This window comes from Myotis myotis, unplaced genomic scaffold (genome assembly GCF_014108235.1).
Source record: "Myotis myotis isolate mMyoMyo1 unplaced genomic scaffold, mMyoMyo1.p scaffold_m19_p_14, whole genome shotgun sequence".
In the NCBI taxonomy this organism is placed as follows: domain Eukaryota; kingdom Metazoa; phylum Chordata; class Mammalia; order Chiroptera; family Vespertilionidae; genus Myotis; species Myotis myotis.
This window is the reverse complement of record NW_023416318.1, coordinates 36,775,112-36,788,851: the sequence shown is the minus strand read 5'-3', so window position 1 is coordinate 36,788,851 and position 13,740 is coordinate 36,775,112. Positions and strand designations below refer to the sequence as shown.

Below are 13,740 nucleotides of genomic sequence, written 5' to 3'. Positions count from 1 at the left end.
CAGGAGGGAGACTCATTGGGGCCTGTATGCACATGAGTGATGGTAGGGCATGAAGAGAGCAGCTCTCGCTGGACATGGGAAGAGATGTTTTTAAGGTAGCCCATTGGTTGTTGAACGTGGGAGGAAGGGAAGGGTGTACTGAGGGTGATTCTGAAGTTTCCTTCTAGAGGCTCTGAGGCTAACTGTACTCTGGGAGCTTCCAGATCCATTTGGCAAGAATGTTTCTTTTCAACTTTAAAATGAGTGGTTTCATTCTAATTGAGGACCCTGCAGTCAGGTTTGGGATCCACCAGAGTCTCATGAAGAAAGGAAATGGCATGATGAGAGGACTCGTTTTTGTTTTTAATATATATTTTTTATTGATTTCAGAGAGGAAGGGAGAGGGAGATAGAAACTTCACGGATGAGAGAGAATCATTGATCGGCTGCCTCCTGCACGCTTCACACTGGGAATCAAGTCCACAACCTGGGCATGTGCCCTTGACCAGATTAAAATCTGGGACCCTTCAGTCTGCAGGCTGACGCTTTATCCACTGAGCCAGACCAGCTATGGTGAGGACTCATTTTTAAGATATGTCCCGGTTTTGGATATGGAAGGTTTTTCAGAGGCAGGCTTGACACTGAATAGGAACTAACATTGATTGAAACTATCCTGACTGGTCCTCTCTCATTCCTCATGTCTAATCAGAGCAAATGGAAGACACAACTCTAATTAGTGTCAGCAAATTGGAATGGCCTCTCTCTGCTGCAAATATTACTTGAGGAGTACATAAAAGATATAAATGCCCATTTTAAAGAAATCTGAGAAACTTCAAAACATGCTTTATTATGTGGAAGACTTGATGGCAGTTTGAATTTTAAAGCCTCCAAAAGAAAGTTCTTTGGTGGAAACCCTTTACTTAATTTTCATCAGTGAAGTCCTGGCACTCACATTGACAAGGAAGTAAGACCATTTTATTTCCAGAAACAAATGCCGTGATTACCCGTGTCTCGCATTTCTTGTGACTCGCAACCTCTGAGTTAGACAAAGTGAAAAAGTAGCATAAAGCAGCTTTGTTTTTGTCCTTGGAGGAAGCAATTTTGTAACTATAAAGAGGATATTCTAACACTGAGAAATTGACCACGGACGTTCTGTTCACCCTCGGCTAGTTGGCCAGAATGCACGCCAACGCTGGGCTATCCTCGCGTGAACAAGAATGTTATTTTGGTCTGTTGTAAAGAACTGTGGAAAGCAGATCTTGGACTGTTTTATCACATCCGTCAGCAACCACAAAACAAATGTTATTGCAGAATGAGGACTGTGGATGTACAAATACTAAAAACAAAATAAAATGAAGATTGTAGAGACATTTTCTCTGGTTTAATAAGTATGCTCACTACCAAAGCTTTGCTTTTTTTTTTTTTTTTTTTTACCAAATGCTTCTACACAGTGTTGGTTGTTTGCAGGGTTTGATGAAGGCCAGGTGTAGAGGAGGGATTGATAAATTCCACTGCTGCTCTCTCCAAACCATGGTGGGAGGAAGAGGACAAACAGTCCATTATGTGTAACAGCAAACAACCTTTCTAAAAATGAAATAAAGACTCTGTCTGCCTACCTAGAAGACGGTAACCCAGAGAATTCAATAATTCCAAGATAATTAGATTTCTTGCCTGAGAGCTTCTCTGGAGAATATGGCCATTTTCAAAGAAACAATTATAAGTGCTTTTAGCGGTGGCAATGCAGTCCCCAGAGAGAAGGGCGTGACAAGTGACCGAAGCGGCCAGCTGATGCTGCTCCTCTGGCCCAGGACATCCTGTGTGTACGCGCGCATCCATCTGTGTGTCTTCCCCTGGACTTTACGCAGGACATTTTTGCCAAGAATCTCCAGGGTTCTCTCTGTTCATGGAATTAAATGCTTGTAAGATTTGTAGTAGGCATTAACATTACCTCCATTTCACAGAACTGTTAGTTTTAATGTGTTAACAACTTTTGCTCTCCTTAAATAAACAAATGGAAATACTCTAGTGGTAAAGAGTAGTGAGCTGAATTCCCCCAGTACTCGCATATTCCCTTTCTGCCTGAAATTTCATGAGTAGAGATTCATCCCTTTAGGTTAAGTATTTCCTCTCTTTTTTCAATTTTAGATTGTATTGTGAGGAACATCACTTCAAATCCCTTATGTGAACTAGTTTAATCCCTAAAACAATTAGAAAGTCTGAAAATGCCAACAGTATAAAGATGTAAAGCAACAGCAACTCCTGTACAATGTGGTTGGGAGTGTAGATGCTCAAAGTACTTTCTGAAACACTTTGGGAATGTCTAGTTCTGGCCAAGATGGAGTAACAGAATTCAAAGTACCTGCCTGCCCAACAACGCGTGCACACACACACACACACACACACACACCTCCACCACCACCACCACCACCACCACCACCACAACCACCAACAACAACTAAACAATAACAAAAAACCAAAAAACACACACTAAAAAAATCATAAGTTAAATGAAATAATATTTTTCAAGACACTGAAATTAGACAATGAAGGATAGTAACCCCTAAGAAATGGGACACCAACAAGGTGAACCCTACATGGTCCCAGCAACTACCTGAATAGTCTCCAGGCCATTAGCACAGGAAGGGGAACCCAGAGGAGCCCAGTGGACTCCCTAAGTTGAGGAGACAAAGAGTCTGGGGAGACTCAAGTTCATGGGGCAGGGTGCTGGGGAAGAGGGAGCTGCTTAGAGAGGGAGCTGCAGAGCTCTGCACAGGGTCCCTTTTAAAGCAGCACATTGATCCATGTACGTTGTGAACAGACCACCCAATGCTGGGAAAAGAACTTTCTGGAAGGATTAGAAAGAGCAGTATTCACATTGGCCCAGATCCAGGAAGAGCGCCTGTTTCTACCAGCCAGACTGGAACATTTCATAACTCACAGGTTATTGGGTAGAGTACGCAGAGAAGTCTTACCTTCACAGCGGGGGAAGTGATCTCTAGACTCAGTGCTGCCCTGGTCCTACCCAACACATCTTCAAAGCAAGACCTGAGAGGATCAAACTGTTTTCAGACAACTTAACTGTGTCCCAGAATATTTATAGGGAGACAAAAATATCCAGCACCCAATGAGATAGAGTCAGAATGTCTGGCATCCAATCAAAGTTTACCAGTCACGCAAAGAAGCAGGAAAAGAAAACCACCTCTTGAGGGGAGGAGTGTCAAAGAATTTGCGGATATGTTTTAAAACCACGATACCTCCGTCAGTGATGACCCTGTTAGGAAGATAGAACTTGATATGATATGTGATTCATTACACAGTTATTTATTCTGCCCCCACCCCCCGTGATAACCATGCATCTTGCAGACCTATCTGTCTGTACTGATGAGGGGGAACGTTCATTGCCATGTTAGATTTGTGGATCCAGCGAGTTTTTATTTTGTTTTGTTTTGTTCAATGGTTGTAACAGTCAAGGTGTGTTAGGACCTACCTCATTGATCCTGTCACGGTCTTGAGGCTTACAGTGACTCCAAATAGTGTGCTAGCCTTCGGGATTTAAAGACAACTGAAACCAGGCGCCTGTTCTGGAGCTCACCATCTTTCCCTCCAACCATAGCAGGAGCAGGTTACCAATTGTTTTCACAAGTACCTGTGATTATGGTTTTATCCAGGTATGGTGAAGCAACAGATGATTGCCACTGAAAAGGTATTTGGTTACTTAGAATTCCTGAAAGGAAGGGGCATGCTAAATTATACAGGGACATGTGGGGAAGCACCAGGGTTGGTCAGGAGTCAGAAGGAGTAAGAGCAGTGGTTCTCAACCTTGGCTGCACATTAGAATAACCTGGGAATCTTTTAAAAATCCTGATTTCTGGGCCTCATCCTCCGGAAATTCTGTTTCTTTGATACTAATGTTGTGGCCTCACCCCATAACAAAGAAACAGAATTTCCAGAGAATGAGGCCCAGAAATCAGGATTTAAAAAAGATTCGTAGGTGATTTTAATGTGCAGCCAAGGTTGAGAACCACTGAATAAGAGGAAAGCATGAGCAAAAGCCTTCCTTGTGGTTTTTATAGGACGTAATGCTTGAGGCGAAGTAAGCAGTGAGCAGGTTTAGGATTGGATGGTTTGAACAATTTTGGTGGGTTATAGGCTATAGGGGTGGTTGGTACCCGGCTCTGGGATGATTGAGGTAGAGAAATACTGCCTCTTGCAGTGCAAGAGCTAGTCAGGGGGGCAGAGTGGACTCAGGATCCGTTGGTTTGCATATCAACGGCTCACTCTCAGGCAAGTCATTTACTATTTCTAGGAATCAGCTAATTCTGAAGGGGCAATCTCTCCCTGGTCAGGAAAGCCCTACATCTCAGAGCATTCGGTGCTTGCATTGCAATGTTGTTTTCTGTTCACATTTGCATCAAACAGAGGACAATGATGTGCCACAGTATGTGGATGATGGTCTTACAGTGGACAAAACAAAGGGGTGGGGTAATTGAGCTAACACATGTTCATGATGACGTAGGCAGGACTCACTGAGCCTAGAGGTGTATTCCCCTAGGCACTGAGCAAATATCTTTGTTTGTACCAGTGTGCAGACAGGAAATGCATAGGAAGCTGTTCTGCTTCTGGCTCGCACCAGAGTGTATTAGATTCCGGTGAAAGGCATATTTTCAAAAATGCCACAGATGTAACCTCATCTTTGAGCATATAGGGCAGCTTTATATGGTTATCAAGTGGTATATCATCAAAACCGGCCTTTGAGGATTGTCACTGGCAGAATTTATTATTATTGTTGTTCTTAAATCTGAGACCTGCCCATTCTGAAGTAGACAACAGCGTTTGGGAATTTTGCAATTATTTCTATAGAAGACTTACCCTAATAAGCGCTCTCTAGCTTGCTAAGGTCAAAACCTAGAACTGGGACTAAACCTGTTCACTTCCACTCTTAACCATCTTGGCCACTGAGTTTCCCCAAAACGACATCTTCATGTACAGTAATTTGCTATCGTTAATAAACAATTTAATAAACATGTGCTTTTGTACTTTAGCTTATACTGACTTTAAAATTTGGCTTGGTTTTATGGTTGACTAAGAACTGTAAGGGTAAAGACCTTTTAACTAGTTTTATATATTTACATCCTTAAGCAATATAACAAAAACAACACTGAGAATCATAAGACTTCTATTTCTTTATGAAGGTCTGTTTCTTATGTTTGAGAAATATAGTGGGGCCTTGACTTACGAGTTTAATTCATTCCGAGACCAAGCTCGTTAAGGACCTTGTTAAGGAGCTCGTTAACTCAAATTACTCTATCAACTCAATGCAAAAACTCGGCCAAGAGTGTTCCAGTAATCTATGGGAACGTATGCACAGGTGACCCAGAGCGCCTCATTTGGATATACCAATACAGACGTCAAAGGGTACTTACTATTAATTAATATGGCCAAGCTTAACCAAAAACTAAGAAGAGAGAAGACACAGGGATAAACAATGCAAGAAATCACACAGGTTTATTTACCAGAGAGCTGATGGGTTTCAGTCCTTGGCAGGCCACCCAGAGACACGCAGAGGTCGTCAAAATACGCCGCGGCAAGGAGCTTGGTCTCTTGACTCAAAGAGAGGCTTCTTAACAGCCTGGGCTCAAAGGCAGAGCAGGAATGGCAGTTTGGCAGTTTCCAGGGGGGAGGAGAACGGCTTGTCTGTGGAGGTCAGACAGACGTCTAACTGCTGCTGTGAGAGTCCTTCTTTTATACCCCATGGGTGGGCTTCTTCAGTGTCTCATATCAGTGTGCTCCGGTGGCCTTCTGGGCTTATCAGGATACACACACAGGGGGTTACAAGGTACTTGTCAGGAGTGCACACGCAGGGAGTTGTTGGTCAGGAGTTACAAGTTATTTGTCAGGAGTTAACATGCAGGGCGTTACAAGTTATTTATCAGGGTCTCACACACCCACACACACACAAATTAAGTTCCTCTTCTAAGTAAAGTTTAAAATTCACTCTAATAAAAAAATGAAATTTGATTATACTGTCTTTTTTTTAATTTAAATCTTTATTGTTCAGATTATTACATTTGTTCCTCTTTTTTTTTCCCCCCATAACTCCCCTCCTCCCAGTTCCCGCCCCACCCTCCGCCCTCACTCCCCACCCACTGTCCTCATCCATAGGTGCACGATTTTTGTCCAGTCTCTTCCCGCATCTCCCACACCCCTTTCCCCCCCAGGAATAGTCAGTCTATTCCCTTTCTATGTCCCTGATTCTATTATAATCAACAGTTCATTCTGTTCATCAGATTATTTATTCACTTGATTCTTAGATTCACTTGTTGATAGATGCATATTTGTTGTTCATAATTTGTATCTTTACCTTTTTCTTCCTCTTCCTCTTCTTAAAGGATACCTTTCAGCATTTCATATAATCCTGGCTTGGTGGTGATGAACTCCTTTAGCTTTTCCTTATCTGTGAAGCTCTTTATCTGACCTTCAATTCTGAATGATAGCTTTGCTGGATAAAGTAATCTTGGTTGTAGGTTCTTGGTATTCATCACTTTGAATATTTCTTGCCACTCCCTTCTGGCCTGCAAAGTTTCTGTTGAGAAATCAGCTGACAGTCGTATGGGTATTCCCTTGTAGGTAACTGAGTTTCTTTCTCTTGCTGTTTTTAAGATTCTCTCTTTATCTTTTGCTCTTGGCATTTTAATGATGATGTGTCTTGGTGTGGTCCTCTTTGGATTCCTTTTGTTTGGGGTTCTCCGCGCTTCTTGGACCTGTAAGTTCATTTCTTTCACCAGGTGGGGGAAGTTTTCTGTCATTATTTCTTCAAATAGGTTTTCAATATCTTGCTCTCTCTCATCTTCTGGCACCCCTATAATTCTGATGTTGGTACGCTTGAAGCTGTCCCAGAGGCTCCTTACACTATCCTCGCATTTTTGGATTCTTTTTTCATTTTGCTTTTCCGGTTGGGTGTTTTTTGCTTCCTCGCATTTCAAGTCATTGACTTGATTCTTGCGCTCCTCTGGTCTGCTGTCGGGAGTCTGTATAATATTCGTTATTTCAGTCCGTGTATGCTTAATTTCTAGTTGGTTCCCCAATATAAGATCGAGGGTCTCATTAGTTTTCTTGTAGATCTCATTAAGTTTATCGGCGGCTTCTAAACAGTTCTTGAGAGACCTTAAAAGTGTGGTTCTGAACTCTATATCTTCCATTGACAATTCTGTCCTGTTTCTTTGTCTCCGCATTTTGTTATGCTTCCTTGGTGCACCCCCTCGTGGTCTTTGTTCGAAGTCTTATAGTTAAATCTTGATTGTTGTAGCTAATTCCAGGGAGGGTTTGACCTCCAGGCCAAGTGGCTATGAGAATCAGCTGTGTCTGCAGTGAGAGAACTTCTGTCCTCTAGGGAGGTGCTAATCTAGCCTTTGCCTGAGGCTATCCGGCAAATGCCTGTGTGCAGGGCTTGGGCGGGGCGGGTCGCACAGGATCAACAGGGTGGGCCGGAGAGAGCAGTTATGGCGGCTCTCAGTCCTGTCCCCAGGGGCTCTGCCTCTCCGAGTCCCAGCACCCGCTGCAAAGCTCAGAGAGAAAGCTGCACTCACTCTGACCGAAGCCAGACAGTCCTGCTTCTCCCGTTTGAGTCTGGGTCCCTAAAGACTCGCCCGGATCTGGAGCTCAGATTCTTCGACTCCCTCCTGATTGAAAACGCCAACCGCGCCCTCCGCCGCCAGCCCGCTCCGCGCACTCCGCACCTCAGAATTTGACTTCAGCACTGCGCCTCCTCTGAGTGTCCGTATGCGTTTCTCTTTCCTCCTAGTTGTAGGACTTCCACTCAGCCAGCGTTCCTGTGGTTCTGGGTGATGTCCCCTCCGTTTTTTGGTTTCACTTTTGAAGTAGTTGTTCAAAGCAGCAAACTCCGGCGTTAACCTATGCCGCCATCTTGGTTCTCCCCTGATTATACTATCTTATACTAACTAAACTTATTACTATAACAGAGAGACAGCTGGTATCTCAAAAAACTCGTTAGTTGGGACACTCGTAAGTCAAGGCCCCACTGTACTTGATTAGTCAAACGAAGCAGCATGTCTACTGTGTATCGGGCTGGTTTCTCTGCTACTGTTCAGAGCAAACATTATTTCAACATAACCTACGTTTATCCCCAGACCTCTTTAAACTGTGACTAAATGTCCTTTAATATACAAGCTCCCTAAGTCCAAGCCTCTGCCCCTCTCCGCCAGGTTATCCTTTCTCCTCTTGTAGGTCCTGGTGCTCCAGGAGGCATGGGGCACATCCCTGCACTGCCCACATCCCTGCCTGCACAGCCACATTTTTGCAGATCCCTAACCACCAAATCTGGCTCATATTGTGAGCACTGGCCTGCTTTTCAAATGCCCAAATCACAGTAAAGACCAGGCCCTGGAGTTGAACTGAAAGCCCAGGGAGTCCAAGAATAACAGAGACTAGCAGAGTTAATACCACAAGGGTTGCACTTAGGGCTCCCAGGCCAATCCCCAAGCTCTGAACTCCCGTCCCCAGCTCCCTGTCTTGTCCCCAGAAACCCAGACCTCACCAAGCATCTCCAGGCCTCTCCCTGGACTACTGCTCACCCCTGACCTCCTGCTCCCTCGCTAGCACTGAATAACGAAGTGACAGGGAAACATCCATTTCCTTCAGGGGAAATGCTCACTGCTACCCAGAGAGTGAGCTCTGCCCTCCAAATTCTGGGTTGTCCAGTCTCTGACAACACTGTGTGGGCTCTTCCAACCACGCAGGCCCTGTCCTTATTAAAGGAAAAAATTCTCCAATTCTGGGAGAATACAGTCATCCTAAAAATGCATTCCATTCCATTTATATTACAAAACAGAACTTAATAGGATGGACTGCAGCATCTATGTCTGGGTTTATGATAACCTCACTTTTCTCCAAGAAAAATAAGAGCACGTGTTTTATATTTGTGTACCCAAAGAGCCCTTTTTGATTCTTTCCCTCCAAATATGGAAAGTCTGCTCCAAAGGCAGATGGACATCATTATCTAAAATTGCTAAAATAATGATAATAATAATAATAATAATAATAATAATAATAAACCAGGTCTCAACTCTACTGGCTATTACATTAAATAAGAAAAAAGTTTTTTAAAAGAATGCAAATACCAAATCAGATATTCAAAATCAATTTGTATTTTGTGAGAGGCATTAATATGTAGCAGTGACTTCCCAGTAGGAGGTGTGCAGGAGGCAGCTGGTCGATGTTTCTCTCTCATCGATGTTTCTAACTCTCTGTCCCTCTCCCTTCCTCTCTGTAAAAAATCAATAAAATATATTTTTTAAAAAAGATAATCATGACAGGTTCATTAACATGGCTAGTCATTCCACCAATCATATCTCATTAAGTTAGAAGTGATGAGAATCTTTAAATAATCCTAAAGTATGTCACTATATTAATTTATAATTATACAAATAAAATATAGTCAAAAGTACTTTGGGGTCTTGAAGTAAAAGATGCTATCTGAGAAACACTTGCAAATGCACCCTTTAGGTTAAAGAAATATGAATTAAATATAAATGGTAGTTTAATGACTATAGAACAAGTGGACACATTTTGAGTCTGATGACCCAAATTTATTTTGATTACTGATTTAGATTTTGCCTGCCAGCTGGTTTATTTTTTAAATAAACAAATTATCGAGTATAAACATATTAGGCAGATGCTACTTACCATACTTACTGTTTTCTTTATCAATAGATGGAACATCTTGAGTTTGTTATTCTCAAACCACTGTTAGGTAATTGTTGTCAAACAGGAGTTGACATGATTAACTTCTCTACTCCCAGCTGTATGAATATAATCAATAATATTTCAATAATTATGTATGGTGTCAGGTGGGCACTGGAAAGAGCAGGGGGAACACTTTGTAAAGTATATGATTGTCTAACCACCATGCTGTACACCTGAAACTAATACAAAGTAATATTAAATATAAACTGTAATTGAAAAATGAAATTTAGCCCTAGCTGGTTTGGCTCAGTGCATAAAGCGTCACCCTGAAGACTGAAGGGTCCTGAATTCGATTCCAGTCAAGGGCACATGCCCAGGTTGCAAGCTCGATCCCCAGTAGGGGGCGTGCAGGAGGCAGCTGATCAGTGATTCTTTCTCACCATTGATGTTTCTATCTCTCCCACTCCCTTCCTCTCTGAGATCATTAAAATATATTTAAAAGTAAAAATAAAAATGACATTTAAAGTTAATTTTAAAAAAGTAGTAGAAAGTGTCATTTCCTTGTCATCCATTGTAGAGCCCCAAAAGCTGCCCCTGGCGCTCACAGGCTACCTGTCTCCTCTCCAGATGTGCTCATGAACTAGAGGCACCTCTCCCCCCTGCCCGATCTTCAACATTTCCAGGCAGTTTCAGCAAGTTCCACTTCATCTCACTGGGACCCTCACTGCTATACTGTATCTTCATTGGAAATAAAGGAAGAGCAGAGGATTGACCTCCTCTTCCCCCCTCCGCTTCTTGCCTTCTGGGTGGTGGCAGCCCTGATAGCATGAAGCTTTGTGGGATTCCGAAGCTACATTCATAGGAAAAATATTGAAATCTGTCAGAGAACCAGCTAATAATCCAAGAAAAACTGGAGGCTGCTATAGATATATATTTTTTCTACTTTCTGAAACTAGGGCTGGTCACTTTGAGATGCATAATCTAATGGGAGCCAGTTGATGAAGGGGCCAGTTCTTATTTTAGGAAACTGCCTTCAAGCTCAATTAGAAATCATAAGACCCCGTTTGAAATTTCCATTGTCACATAATATAAAAAGAATTGTCATGCAAGGTTATTAAATCTATCCAACATAAGGCTTTCTTTTCTTTTTTTTTTTCTCATTTCAAACCATGGGTATTTTAATTCCCATAAAAAAACTAAAATAACAATGACTAACTGTATTCATATGACTAGCTTTTTACAGGTGAAAAAATTTCCTCGTGTATTTTTTCTCATCTGGTCTTGTGCTAGTACTTTGAAGTAGTTTCCATCCTCATTTGATACCCCAGGAAACTGACGTTCAGTGACGTACACTGCCCCAGATCACGTGGCTGTTAAGTGTTGGGTCTGGGCTAGAGCGCATCTTTTGACCATGAAGAATTACTCTTGAATTCGTGAAGTCGTATTTGCAGTAATGTTGGACTTGCTTCACCAACACATACAGTTAATCAAGTCTCAGAAATCCAAACAAAGCAGTGGGAACCCACCTTCTGAAATGGGTGGATATGGGCTCCGATCTCTAAAAATAAGTCATTGTTCACAACAGGTCCACAACGCCCCTAAAAATGTTTCCTCTCCTTCTCCTATTGGCACGTAATGGGAAATGACTGACTTAGCCTCACTCCTTTATTTTTCTTATCTGTGTGTGACAATCTCAGGGAGCAAAAAATGCTCAGGTCAAAGGCTGGGTGAGGCTGTTTGCCAGGCAAACAAAATGATAAGTAACATTGAAAAATAAAAGTATGTTGAGGTCTCTTTGGGATGATGAGTATAGAACCTGTTCCAGGCAGACAGACATAGCATGCGTTCTGTCTCTGCTAGTATCTGCAGTGTGATCTTGGGCAACTCAGTTGCTCTGCCAATCCTCAGTTTCCTCATCTGTTAAATGGGTATATAAATTCCTACTCTACTGAATTGTTGTGACTACAAATGATAGTTTAATGCTATATAATATTGATAAACATGGATGCTTTAGCAATGCACATTTCCCTTCTGGCTCTTGGATTTCTCTATTTGTCTCAAATTTTTATAATAAACCATGATGTTTGAGTTCCAAAAGCTGAGTATGTAGTTGTTACCTCCTGGAATGTTGAGACCCATTATATTTCAGCTACCTTCCCTGTGGGGACCCACAGCCTTGCCTTGCCCTGATAGGCTGCCTCACCAGCAGTGACCTGTCCACACCTATGCCATCTCCTCCCTTTCCCAGTGTGCACAGAGCTGGCGATTAGTAGGCCTTCAAAGATGGTTGTTGAATAAATGAACAAGGTTGTGTATACAGTGCCCGACACTTAAAGAAGGGCACTTTAAGTTCTTTCAATCCAACTGTTCATTCTATATTTGAATGGCTTCATTAATCCATTTTTCAGTCTAAAAAAATTAATGGAAAGCCATTACAAACCTCTGATGAAGACCCATCTCTTCTGGTGAAGACAGGACAGCTCTCTCTCTACCTGGCCGCTCTGAAATGATAGTCTTTCTTGTATTGAGCCTACACATGTCTCTGGTGCTGGTCCCATCTGTCTGAGGCCATAGAGTGTAAGTTTAATTCCTCTCCATTTGCCATCCTTTCAGAACTGTGAAATTAGCCATCTCATCTTCTCAAAGCCAGTACCACTCCTGACATGGTCCCCTCCCCATCCTTCTCACAGTCTCCCAACCCCCCAAAATGGTGGACAAGGAGAAAGGAATGGGCACATGCAGAGCCTGGAGATAACTAACAGATATCAAATGCAGAATCTGGAGCAAATGAATTAGCTGCATATTAACTACAAGGAAATGGAATAAAAATAGGAGCATTTAGACAGGCCTTCAGGAAAACTTCTCAACCATGAGCCTGGACTGTGCCAAACCCAAAACATTTGGAAAAAAGCTTGAGATGTTCAGCAAATCCCAAACTCGAGCATTTGGGGATGGTTTGGGCTGTTTTAATTGTCCCTGTTTTCACTAGAGTAACTTGACAAGACATTCATTTGCTGAACTTCTTCCAGAGAAAGAGTGGGTTCTGATTCAACACAATAAGAGCCTCTACCTTCCTTTCTTTGGTCTCTTCTTTCTCTTTCTCTTCATTGTTCGCCAAAGTCCTTCCCAGGAGACCACGCTTCCCCTCACTGAGGACTGTTTTCATTACCAGGTATGATGGGATATAGAGGAGGTTGATTTATATTCAGTTTGAAGTTTCTCTTTAAGAGAGAAAAAAAAGGACCATCCTTTTAAGTAAAGTAGCTGGCACTCGTGTTGCAAATATATTAAATGTTTCCAGATTAGATTCCAGCAGAATACAGTCTATCTTTGTGCAACGGTAATGGGCTACAACTTCTAGACAGCCCTCTGCTTTCTGCCAGGGAATTCTCGTCTCGGTTCAGGTACAAGGGGCCCTCTAATGCGCAGAGAAGAAAGACTCAGCATCCCAGAGACACGTGCTGGGGAGGACTGGCTGGGTCCTCTAGACTGCCCTGGAGACTGACGAGGAGACTGTTTTATAGCTAAATCTGGTAATACTCACCTTCCAAGAATCAGAAGGCATTATGTAAAAGAAAAGAGCCAACATTCAATTTGGCTAAGCCATCCTCTCAGGACACTTGGTGGAAACCTACTGGTGGCAGAGCACCAAGCCTGATGGCAATGCTTCCATGTGACACAATCGATATAAAAAGAGAACAGTTCTGGCACTGAGGGATGCTGTTGGGAGGGAGGAGGGGGGAGGTCAGTGACAGAAGATTGGTCTTTCCTTTTCGCAAATGAAAGATTCTTTATAATCATAAATAGAACAGCCCGGGATTTGCCAGCACGCATTATGCATTTTGCTCATTATGCATTTCATGAAGAATTGAAATCCAAGTAAATTGAAAGATATATTGTCCTTCAGCCTACTCAGACTCATAGGCTAACTCTAGCAGAGGATGGTCTAACAGACGCTGCTGGCTGGCTGTGCAATATCCATTCTCAATGTCATTCTAATCAAAGAACCCTGATTTTGTTAGGGGCTTAATTGGGTCAATTGTAAAGCTACATTTCCCAG

General features: G+C 42.5%; 1 long non-coding RNA gene across 1 annotated transcript; it reads right to left on the bottom strand.

Annotated features, from left to right (window-relative positions):
• Positions 1–1,390: 1,390 nt before the first annotated feature.
• LOC118669095 lies at positions 1,391–5,858 on the bottom strand. Its single transcript, XR_004971879.1, has 4 exons — positions 5,492–5,858; positions 3,466–3,673; positions 2,951–3,249; positions 1,391–1,875 (listed from the first exon to the last, which is right to left on the bottom strand). It is a non-coding gene; the product is annotated as an uncharacterized LOC118669095 (long non-coding RNA).
• Between the last annotated feature and the right edge of the window lie 7,882 nt (positions 5,859–13,740).